We start from the raw sequence: 12,527 nt of genomic DNA, 5'->3' as shown, positions 1-12,527 counted from the left end.
TCTTCAGTTTTTCCTCATTGAATGTGATGTTAGCTATTAGATTTTTGTATGTGACCTTTATTGTGTTGAAGAATTCCCCTTCTATTACAAATTTGTTGAATTTTTAAATTAGAAATGGATGTTGCACATTGTCAAATGCTTTTTCTGGTATGATCATATGGTTCTTATGCTTATCTTGTTTATGTTGTGAGTTACATCGATTGTTTTTCAAATGTTGAAGCACATTGCATCCCTGGTTTGACTCCTACTTGGTTATGGTGAATTGCTTTTTGATATATTTTTGGAGTCTATTGGCCAGAATTTTTTCATCTATATTAATAAGGGTTTTTGATCTCTCATTTTCAAAATGTGTAGAGTCTTTGCCTTGTTTTAGTCAGGGCTATGAAGGCTTCATCGAATGCTTTTGGGTTGCTTATGTTTGTTTTTCTTGACTTTTGTGCGTTTCCTGTGGTTGACTGACCTTTCCTCGGGATTATGGTACAGGTGTTAGTGCTGTGTGAGTAGCCGGTTGTGTAGAGGTACTTCACTCAGTTTAGTGCTGTGGGAGAAGTCTGATTGGAGTTTGAAACTATACAGTGGTGAAATGGAGCAAAGAGGAGGGAGAAGGGTAAGTAGGGAAGGTGGGGAAAGAGAGAGAATGAAATAAAAATAACCAATGTAATGATATGTGGCTATCTGGAGAAGCCAACAAATTTGTAAAATAATGAGAAAATTTCTTTTTAAAGGAGCAATCTGAATTAATAAAGTCTACTTAAATATAGTTCACAAATATAAGGAGAGAGAACAGAAAGAGATAGTGGATGGAACTGGAAGGAAAAGAGGGTTAAAGAGACAGAAAACCCAGGTGTGGCCTTGGTGTGGATGCTCATTTTTATTGCTGTGGCGGCAATGTGAATTGGGCATGTAAGATGGTCAGTGCACTCAGAGGGTGGGGAAAGTCCTTGTTGGGGTAGGTGTGCGGAATCTAACGGACTGCCTGGTTTGGTTTTGCCTAAGGAGAATGGGTATGCTCCGGATGTTGGGACCACACTGAAAGAAGACGCTGGAAGAGGACATGGGAGAGAACCTCAAAATTATGAGAGTTTTGTCATAGAACAAAAGTACAAAAACCAAAGAAAATAATGGAAAATAAAACTGCCTTTTGGGTAGGAAACTTGCTCTTTTACAGTGTGATTTTGTGAACATGTGTGCTGAAAGGGGAGTAGGAGGTGGGGGGAGAGGGCAAGTAAGGGCAGAAAAGAAGGAACAAAGAGAAGCAAAAAGTTAAGCTTAGGGACTGATTGTTTATGCACCACGCTGCCCACGCAGCGATATCTCCCAGAGACCAATGAAGTAAGTGTTTGACCAGTTGGGTTGTCTCGGGGGACAAGGAAAATCTTCCATTCCCGAAGCAGTGGCACCCAGGGAAGTAGCTAACGGTGCCGGCCGAAGGTAAAGGGCAATCTGTCCGCAGGAGTTGCTGCTTCTCCCTCTTTTAGAGCCCTGCATCCATTTCTCTTTATTTCGAGCGTTTTGTTGCCAGGAGGGGCAAGGTGTGACTCCTAGTAGAGCTTCGCTGATAGTTGCCGAAGGGCTCTTCCCTGATGTTTTATCTGGCAGCCAATCGCCTCCGGACCACTGGATTCTTTGTTAGCACATAACTAGGCAGTCTAAACTTTTGCCCACAACTCTTTAAGCATCTATCTTCAAAATTATGGGTTCACTTTTATAATGTTTATAAACATTGCATGGAATCATGGATTAAATTTTACAGAATTAAAATCATTTAAGATATATCTTTTCATGTTTAGAACCAATTCATGTAAACTTAATCATTTAAAAAATTTATAATAATGTAATCTATCCAGGCAGGTTTAAATTTTTTCTGATTACTTCAGAAATGCTTACCTTTCACAATGTTTTAATTCACATTAGAATTCAAATAAGGTACATATGTTGGTTGTCCTGTTTCTTAAATTTATTTCTCCTAGTTGGACCCTTTCCCCTCTCTGTTTAGTTCCCTATAATTTAATTTTTGAAGAAATAAAAGAGTTTGCACTATAGTGTATTCTACAATCTAAATTTCTCTAACAGCCTAACTGTGGTGGGTTTTAATATATCTGCTTCCTTAATTTTCTGTGGAAGAGTAGATCTAGATATACAACCAATATCAAATTCAAAGTTTAATAATACATGTTTATAGAACATAAAATGTAATAAGAGGGAATCATCAACATATCTGCACATACATATTCAATTTAACAACTTAAATGGGCCTTTTCAAAAATTACAAACAACTAAAACTCATTAACATAAAATAATAACTAGAAGAGTCTTGTATTTAAAACCTTTCAAAACAGAATTCTGAATGGTGTACTGGTTTATTCTACCAAGCATTGAATAAATAATACCCATTCCACAATATCTTCCAGGAAATACAAGGGAAAATTTTGAACTAACTTTATAAGTCAGCATTAACCTAATTTCAAAACTGGGCAAACTGTACCAGAAAACAAACTATAGACTAATATTTCACATGGATATAGGCACAAAAATCCTCAAAATATATTATCACAAAAAATCCAGCAATATGTAAACAGAATAACACACTATGACAAGATGGAGCTAATACTAGGAAAGTCATTGAATTTCAAGATTAAAAAACAAACTAATAATATAATTCATTATTTTACCAGAATAAATAAGAAATAATCCACCAAATAGAAATAAAGTAATTTGAAAAATGTAGTCTCCATTCACAATGAAAACTTTCATTACATAAAACACAGACCAGCACACCTTAAACTAATAGTTTCAGAATGAACAGCCACCACAAACGTCAATTCACTAGCAAAAGATTCAACTTGTGCCCATCATTGAAAACAAAGCAAGAATATGCACTCTTAGTGCTCTTACCTAATATAATACTGAAAGGCATCACCAGTGCACTGAAGCAGGAAAAAGAAATAAAGTGAATCAAAATAAAATTGTCACTACCTAAAAATGACATGTGTGTCTAAAATAAAATACCTATAAGTAATCTACATAAACAGAGTTCCCAGAACAATATGTTACTGAGTAGGTGAAAAAGTTTTGGGGGGGCTTGAGGTTTTTGGGTTTTTTGGTTGGGCTTTTTATATTTTAGATGAAAGGTTTTCATATGAGGATAGCTTTATAAACTATTATGAACAAGTATTTTTAAAGTAATACCATTTCTCATACATAAAATGTAATAACTAAAACCACTCAGTGCTATAGAGTCCACAATAATTCATATTGCACAAGTAAATCCCTACACCACCAGGATTCCTCAATAAATGAAATACTTAGATATAAATTGAATATACAAATTATGCATGCTAAAAACTACAAAATATCAACAAGATAAATAAAATTTAAACAAACTGAGGGACACAACATGTTCATGAACTGGAACATTCAACAGAGTTATTATGTAAGTCTTCCCCTTATATCCATAAGACAATATCAATCAGAATTCCACCAGGATATTTTACAGATTTAAACAAGATGGTTCTAAAGTTTACATGTATATGTTATTTAAAGGCAAAAGGGAAAGAATGGAGGGAACAATGTTGAAAAATCAGAATAAATTTGTAAGACACATAGTACTGATTTTAAGGTTTTTATTAAGCATTTGCAGTGAATATTGTATAGTATTAAAAAGGATAGATAAGTTCATCAATATGCCAGCCAAATGTCAAAAAAATACAGAGATGTGAAAATGGTCAAGTGAATTGTTTTTTTTAAAACCAAGGTTCAAACAAATTTCAAGAGGAAAAAAGAGATATCTCTTCAAAAAAATATGCTTTAAACAATTAGATATCTAATTAAAACAACAAAAAAGAAAGATTGAATAAACAAATAAATCACGAGCTATACCTCACAGTTCATACAAAAATAAATTCTGACTGTACCATAGATTCAAATAAAAAACTTAAGCTATAAAAGTTTTAGAAGAAAACAACAAAAATAATCAGATGTTAGACAAAAGTTTGTAGATAAGACATAAAAACAAAATGAATTAAATGTTACCAAAGTCTGCCCAAATCACACACAAAAAAATTGAATATGTTGTACTATGTGGAGATGGCAATTGGAAGTCAAATGGCATTGAATTTATCGTAAAACAAAACACTATAATAATGCCATGTGAGATTAATCAAATATGCAATAAAATGCATTAAGTCATTAGTTATTGGAATACAAAAGTTGGAAACAAGAAAAATTGGTAACTAGAAAATAGGAACTTGTATTCAAAAAACTGATGAACATTGCATGATAGAGTTTGTCAGGTTGAATGACTTGTTCATTACAAATACCTTTGCATAAGAACATAGACTGTACAGCTAAGCCTCAGATATCGAAGACACAGGGATCAAGTCAACCACACCAGCAGAAAGAGATGGTACAGAAACTCAACACTGTCCATCAGAGGCAAACTAGAATCAACTGCAGAAAAGACTATCAATTACTCACTCGAGTTAGAAAATGAAAATGAGAGCATATGCTCAGAATATTTTAAGCTGAAAGAAGTGAAGGAAATTTGAAGACTAGAGTTTAAATATACAAGATTTATATTGGCAAATATTGAATTATGCTGTAGGCATAAAAAAAATCCCAAGATGCAAGGAATACACGAAAGTACCTAAAATACCTAAAAATATTAGCCAGCACAGAGCCATCTCAAGGAGTATCATTTGGTTAAGAATTGATGTTACCGAAAGAAAGACCCCAAGTTTCCCTGAAGGTATTAGCAAGAGAGAGGGAGAGAGAGAGGGAGATGGAAATTGACAGGCTATCAATTGAAAGGTCTCCATGAACTGATACAGCACTATCAACATCCACTCATCTGTGCCAAGAAATTTGGACGAGACCTAACAGGCTGGGAAGAATTCATATTTGTGCCTATTTCAATTGAAGGTGACCCACCAAAATCTGAAAATGATTAACTAATATTGATATGACATGCAAGTAAATATTTTTAAAAACAATTTAAAAATAGAATCAGTAGTGTATCAGCAAGGAGCTGCCAGAAATTTAAGCCTGCGTCAGAAAAATGCATGGAACATGGAATACCATTGCTGACATCAAATGGATCTTGAGTGAAAGCAGAGACTGCCAGAAAAATGTTCACTTGGATTTCACTGGGGTGCAAACGATGGGTAGCTTTTCAGAGAATTTGAATCCTATGTACTTCATCATTCTCATGCAGAACAATGATTTGAAGTAAAAAAAGCTGTACCTCAGGGGTATATCCCTTCCTCAGACTTATTCAATCTGCATGCTGAGCAAATAATCCGAGCCGCTGGACCACACGAAGAAGAATATGGCATCAGGACAGGAGGAATGTTTATTAATGGCCTGTGAGATGCATATGAAACAGTCGTGTTACCTGAAATGGAGAGATGAAGTGCTGACTGATGAAAATCAGCTACAGTACAGTTTTGTGACAGTTAGATTTTATGTCAACCTGGGGTACCTGTTGGAAGGTATGGGTAAAGTCCCACCTCTCAGACAGGACATAGGCTAATGACATCTCCTTTGGGGTGTGGCCTATTTATAAGACTGCAGAAGATTGCTCTCTCTCTCTCTCTCTCTCTCTCTCTCTCTCTCTCTCTCTCGCTCGCTCGCTCGCTCGCTCTCTCTCTCTCTCTCTCTCTCTGCCCTTCTTCCTGTTTGATTTGATCCTGTGCCTGGCTTCTGAGGCTGGTAAGCCAAGTGGCCTGCCAATGTGACAGCTGTTGGTGCTATACCATCTTCCTGCCAATCTTGGGTGCACTTAGCTCTGTACCCACAGGCCTGAGATCTTCCCATTTCCTGCTTAACCAACTCACAGCTGCAAGAATCTGGAGAAGCCTGCAGCTAAAAACTGACCCGTGCATTTTAATTGGATGGGATTGAGCTGCTTCTTTGAAACAAATTTCTTCCTTTTTTAAAAAACAAAATAAATAATTGTATTGTGCCTTTTGCAGTTCTTATAACAATCCATACATCAGTTGTATCAATCACATTTGTACATGTATTGCCATCATCATTTTCAAAACATTTTCTTTCTACTTGAGCCCTTGGTATCAGTTACTGTTTTTACCCTCTCTACCCCTCCCTCCCACCATCATGACCCTTTGATAAATTATAAATTATTATTATTTTCATATCTTACACTGTAAAATGTCTCCTTTCCCCCACATTTCTGTTGTCCATCCCCCTTGGTGGGGAAAGGGGGTCATACAGCGATCATTTCAATCAGTTCCCCTTTTCTCCCCCTTTGCCCCCAACCTTCCCCCTACCCTCATGTATCACTACTCTCATTGTTGTTCGGGAGGGGTACAAAATATTTCTTGATTTAAATTTTTTCTTATACCTATATGAGTCATTGGTTTTGCTTCTCTAGAAAAATCAGCTTAATACAAGTCTCCAGTATGGATTACAATGTAAAGAAAAAAAATCACATAATGGAACCAATAGATAATATCATGATAGAGAAAAGAGTGACATTCTCAAGGGTTTACTTTTATTTGGATTCACTAAAATGTTCATAGAGGTAGCATTCCAGAAATCAAATGACACATTGCATTAGACAACACTGTTGGACAATCCCTCCAAAATGTTTAAGATCAAATGTATTATTTTGAGGATGAAGATGTGCTTGATCTTAAGTGATGGTATTTTCCATTGCTATATATGGAAGCAATTTGGAAATTATTTTGGACAATTTGGAATTGAATTTAAAAAATGAATTTGGAAACCTGAAAAATACGTGATTAATTGTGTTACGGTGTTGAAGAATACCAAAAACACTATATTGCCAGAAGAATACACAAGTCTGTAGTGGAGACAGACAGAGCATTGTCAGTGGCTACTAAGGGTGAGGTTTGTCTCATGCACGTTAGGTATGTTAGTCAGAGAGATCAGTCCCTAAAAAAGAGTCTCATGCTTGGTTTACTAGAGAGTCTACAACAAAACAAGAAAGACCTGCAACAGTTGAATTGATATAAAGGCTACAGCAGTGGGCTCAATCATAAGATCAACTGTTTGGATGATTCAGAACCAAAGTGTTTCATTCTTTTGTTCATAGGAGCCCTGTGAGTCAGAACTGACTGTACCAGACAACAGGAAGTTAAAGCTGAAGTTGTAGACATCTATGAGTGCCAAATTACAACTTACCGCAATTCAGAGACTACCTCCCACGCAGACAAGTATTAAATCATAATAATCAAACACCATCAAGTTATGTGAAGACATTAAGGGCATAACATATGAGAAAAGCAAAAGGGCATTGAAAAGATAGAAAAGAAAGAAAATATCAAAACGAATGTAAGAAGAAACTCCTCTGAAGCATGTTTTTGAACATAGAAGAAATTATGACATAAACTAGCTAAACAGAAGATTCCAAAGGGTGGTTCAAGAAGAAAAGGTAAAGTATTATAGGGAAATGTGCAAGTTTCTGGAATAAGAAAGCTAATCCGAAAGAACAAGTTCAGCTTTTTTCAAAATGAAAGAGGCGAAGGAAAATTTCAAGGCTTGAGTTGCAATATTGAAGGATTCTGTGGGAAAAATATTGAAAAACATGGAAGCACTAATTCTTTTTAAAAAAAAAAAGATTTAAGGAAATCCTGTACACAGTACCTGTGCCAAAAAGAATTGGTAGAAGCACATACATTTCAGGAGTGAGCTTATGTTCAAGATTCTATGGTTTCAAAGGGAGCAATACAAGCTACACTAAGGAAAATGGTGAGCAACAAGCCTCCAGGCAGTGGTAGGATTCAAATAATTTTACAACTGGTTTGCTGCCCTAATGACCATTTTAAGTATTAAAAAAAGATATACTGAAAGACAGTTTATTAATTCTTACAGTTAATACTTAAGAATAAGAGAGACGTGCAAAACTAACCATAAGTAAGATTATTAAAATATTAATAAAAGTATAGTGCCCAACACCAGGACAAAAACCAAAATAACTGTTATTTAAGATATTTCTATATGGCGTCTTGATTGGCATCTCCACTTGCAATAGTCCTCACTTGTATCTGAGCACCGCCAGTTGTGTGATTTATGTTAACCATCTTTTCACTTCCTTAGGAGCCCTGGTTCTCAACCTTCCTAATGCTGCAATCTTTTAATACTGTTCCTCATGTTGTGGGGACCCCCCCCCCAGACATAAAATTATTTTCGTTGCTACTTTATCCCTGTAATTTTGCTACTGTTATGAATCGGGAGAGCCCTGTGAAAGGGTCGTTCAACCCCTAAAGGGGTTGCGACCCACAGGTTGAGAACCGGTGCTTTAGAGGTAGCCCAATTAGACAGGCGTATGAGGAGCCACCCCGCCCCAAAGATGCTCATTTGTTCTTGTGAAGCGAGGGAGATAGTACATTTGGAGTTTGTTCCACCAGGTCCAACTGTTAATCAAGCTTTCTATTTAGAGGTTCTGTAAAGATTATCTAACACTGTGCAACAAAAAAAATTGTCTGATATGTGGCAGACGGGGGACTGTTATTGCCACCATAGCAATGCACCTGCTCATGGAGCCATCTCAATGCGCCAATATTTTGCAAAAATCAGCATGCTTCTCTTACCTCATGCACCTGACTCACCTGACCTCACTACGTGCGACTTTTTGTTTCAGCAAATGAAGAGGGACATGAAAGGACAGCAAGCTGATGCTGTAGAAGGGTGAAGAAAAAAAATGAGGGAGCTGATGTCAGCGTCCAAACAGATGAGTTTGAAAAATGTCTCCAAGACTGGAATCACAAAATTGACAAAGGTATTAAGTGTAATGGAGAGTACTTTTAAGGTGATAAGATTGTTTTGTAAAAAAAATTTAATACATAACCTTTTTTTAATTCCGGGGATTTGGGAGGGGGGTAGCTCCTTATATTTGATATATTAGAAATGGGCAACTTCTCTTCTGTGAATGTACTATGTTCATCTTTGAAAAGCCACTTTCTCCTTCTGCTGAAGTTATAGCCATTGTTCTAACAATATTTTTAGCTCTTTGAAGAAGAGCTAAATTCACATTCAGGAATGGCATAATTCACTCATATGTCTTGTGGGAATTTAGGGCATAACGCAAAGCTGAAACAAATTACAGTGTGTCAGCCTCAGGTTGATTGGGACTTTTCCCCTGTACATTTTGTTTGTTTGCTAAAGTAATAAGTGCAAGTGAATAAAAATGCACTAAATTATCAAAAGTATAATGAGTCTTATGAAATAAATAAATTATTACTACAAACATAGTTCCTTGTATAAGTTCCTTTTTTAAACCTATGGATGGAATGAGCATTATTACGGGAGCTTAGAATATGCTGCTGCACAGAAACACGTTGAAAAAGAGTAAGGGATCTAAATTTGTGAAAACCCTGATTATAAGTGCCATTTTTACAACTTGTTCACTGAATTCAACAAAAAAATTAGGTTTGGGTTCTGCTCAACCTTGAAAATCAGTGAAATCCCACCATTGACTCCAGTTCATAATATAATTTTAGTTTAGAGACATCAGCAAAATAATACAATGTTGGATGCACTCAATGACTTATGTCAAGAAAGTTGGGAAACATATCTTGCCAGTAGAGAGGAACAGATCCATATTTGTTCCAATTCCCAAACAAATGGTTCAATAGAAGATAAAAAATTCTGAGCAATATCCTTAATATTCAACACAAGAAAAATTTTTCTGAAGATAAGTCAAAAAAAAAGAACATGTCTTTCTTAGGAATTCACTGAGAAGTCTTCGTGAAGCAGCAGCAGCTATTTTAGGTTCATATTGGCAGACTATTCCTCGGGCTCAGCAGCAGTGAAGGGGTCAGTGATGCTTTCAAAAATGCACTGTAGAGAAATTGGCAGGTTTCAGTAAAAAATGGAGGTGAAGTGGTACATCACTGAGTCCAAATGACTATGGTCACAGGGAATTAAAATAAATATATGTTTGGAAGATGAGAATCCACCAGAAACTGAGAAAATTGCTCCTCAAAAAATGACTCTGGAAATACAATTACCAACAATAGCAAAGCAGATCCGTGAAGACTTAAGAATTTCAAGTTCCAAATGGCATGGTTGGATTCACAAATGAACAGATCTCAGACATAAAGCAGGAATCTGGATACACAATACATATAGTTCTTGACAGTGTTGGCATTCCACAAAGCTCTTGTATGTTAACTGGGATACCCGAATTGTCCAGTCAGCAAAACAGGTACAGGGTAAGATTGTTGGAAAAGGAAATTAGCTCCTAGTTTTCATCATGGTGATAAACCAGGACACGCAGCTCACTCTCACTGGCAAAGCAGGGTTGATTATTGGGAAGTGAGGGAAAAGTTAAGCAACTTCAGGTGTAGGCTGAAGTTACAGTGGCAATGATTTGATACCAGCTTAAATATCTTAAGAGCTATGAAAGTAGCTAAGTTGAACTTCCTCACGTTGAGGAACAGGTGGTCCAGGGAGGATAATAGATAGGAAATGCCATCAATTTTGTAAGCTACAGATACAGATTTATCAACAAAAGTTGGTGCCTTGGATCTAAAATGAAAACTTAACCCCCAAGTGCAATTTCCTCTTACTTATAGAGTGTCACTATACCTCACCCCTGAATAAACTCCTGTACCCCACTATCAACACACAAATGATCCTACCCACACATTAAATAGCCTCAGAAGAAATTCCATCAGCTGAAAATGAGGCAAGGAAGTTTCCCTAAACTTCTCAGACTCACATTTTTAAAACTAGAAATCATAACTCACTAGTAGGTCAAGGAATTAATCCAATCAGACATGGTAAGCATGAAAATGCTATCTAGAACAGAATTTTTAAATTATCAGAAAGTATCAAGCAAAGCAAAATGTATTTGAATTGATATAACCTTTGTTACACATATGTACAAATGTGCTAGACCAATAGATGGATGGATTGTGAGAAGAGTTGTAAGAGCCTCCAATAAAATGATTTTTTTAAATGGTAATAATTTTCGATGGGCCTCAAACACTGGTGCTGACAAACTGCTTAGGATTATTATAGACCAATACAAGGTTTTGCAAACCAGGGATATGATATTAGAGTTAATTTGTGACCAGAGTGGTTTCAGAGACATTTGAAAGTGAATATGGGTTAATGATCAGAGTAAATGAAGAGATAGATGCTCCCATCCCACGATTTGCTGCTCTAGTCAGATGAAATGGGGAAGTTATGCTAAAAATACAAAATGATATTGTTTTTTAAAATTAATTTAAACATATGTTGGGACAAAACCCGACAGAGTAGCACAAATAACAAGACCTTCAGACAGGCAGATGTCAACATGCTGCAGAAATTATTACAGACCTCTTGAAATGTGCAGGCTCATAGTACAGATGGTCTTAGACCTGATGGTCAAGGGTGAGGGTAAGGTCAAGGCAACTGAAACATAGGACCATCTGGTGAACTACAGGCATTTAATTTCATTATACCAACTGAGAAAAATGGATTCATAATAGAAAAATGAAGCAAAACTATAGAAATCATAAATTGACAATATGTTATAAGAATAGAACTTCATAGAAATCCCCAACCAAATGCAGATCTTCATATGAATTTATTTAGGATTCATGGCACTTCACGGTAAATAGACTATGCTCAGCAACTCACAGAAGAAAAGATTGGGTGTTCAGTAAATCCATTAGGCTCAATTGCACCATATGGGCCTCATGGTGCCCCAGTCTCCACGGGTCTGCTGAGGCTGGAACTCCAATGGGGACATGTAATCCTTCACCTTATAATTTGAGTCCACTTGGTCCTTTTCCTTATGACCCTCAAGCCTCCTATGCTTCCCAGGTGTGGAAAAACGCTTATCTGCACTGGCAACAATAGGTTCATCCTGCCTGATCCAGGTAAGGCAGAAACAAAACAAGATTCAGGAGCTTGGGCTGCATATTATGCGCACCATCAGAAGAAAGCACAGTCACCATCTCTAGCTCCTACAGGTACAAAAATCACAACCCAAATTAATGGGCAAGGGATCAGCAAATCCAACTCTAGATAGAGTGGTCAATTGTACCAAGACTCAAGAAGAATACTACCCAAAAAAAAAATGGGTCAACAAGGGAAGACAGAGTCTTGGAAAGAGTATTATGACAAACAAGGTCAAGCAGTTCCTGCCTGTAGTGGGGCTCCACCAGGTGGTCAACCAGATGTGGTGCAACATAAACTGAGTACCATGGACAACAAGCCTCCTACTCTGCCTAGACAAATCCACACAGAATGCCACAATTTCCTCCAGTAGTACCTCAGGGGCAGTAATAAGAAGGAAACAATACAGTGTTTGCTTCATCATTAAATATATGGATGCAGGTGACTTGATGACGACATTCATTTTGGTTTTGGTTAGTAAATGGCTGTTCTTATGTACAAAATATCTATCACTATTGGTGATGTTGGTGTTGATATTAGGTGCTATTGACTCAGTTCTAATTCATAGAAATCCCACGTAGAACGGAAAGAAACAAGTGCTGGCTCCTGGGCCACCAGCCTCACAATTGTTCTTATGTTTCAGCCGGTTGTTG

At 36.7% G+C, this 12,527-nt stretch overlaps 2 pseudogenes; both read left to right on the top strand.

Annotated features, from left to right (window-relative positions):
• The first annotated feature begins 5,326 nt into the window (after positions 1-5,326).
• LOC142422645 (far upstream element-binding protein 1-like) lies at positions 5,327-10,353 on the top strand (annotated as a pseudogene).
• Positions 10,354-10,931: 578 nt separating this feature from the next.
• On the top strand, positions 10,932-12,264 carry LOC142422643 (far upstream element-binding protein 1 pseudogene; annotated as a pseudogene).
• The last annotated feature ends 263 nt before the right edge of the window (positions 12,265-12,527 follow it).

Source organism: Tenrec ecaudatus, chromosome 12 (assembly GCF_050624435.1).
Source record: "Tenrec ecaudatus isolate mTenEca1 chromosome 12, mTenEca1.hap1, whole genome shotgun sequence".
Lineage (NCBI taxonomy): Eukaryota > Metazoa > Chordata > Mammalia > Afrosoricida > Tenrecidae > Tenrec > Tenrec ecaudatus.
This window is presented reverse-complemented; position numbering and strand designations above follow the sequence as displayed.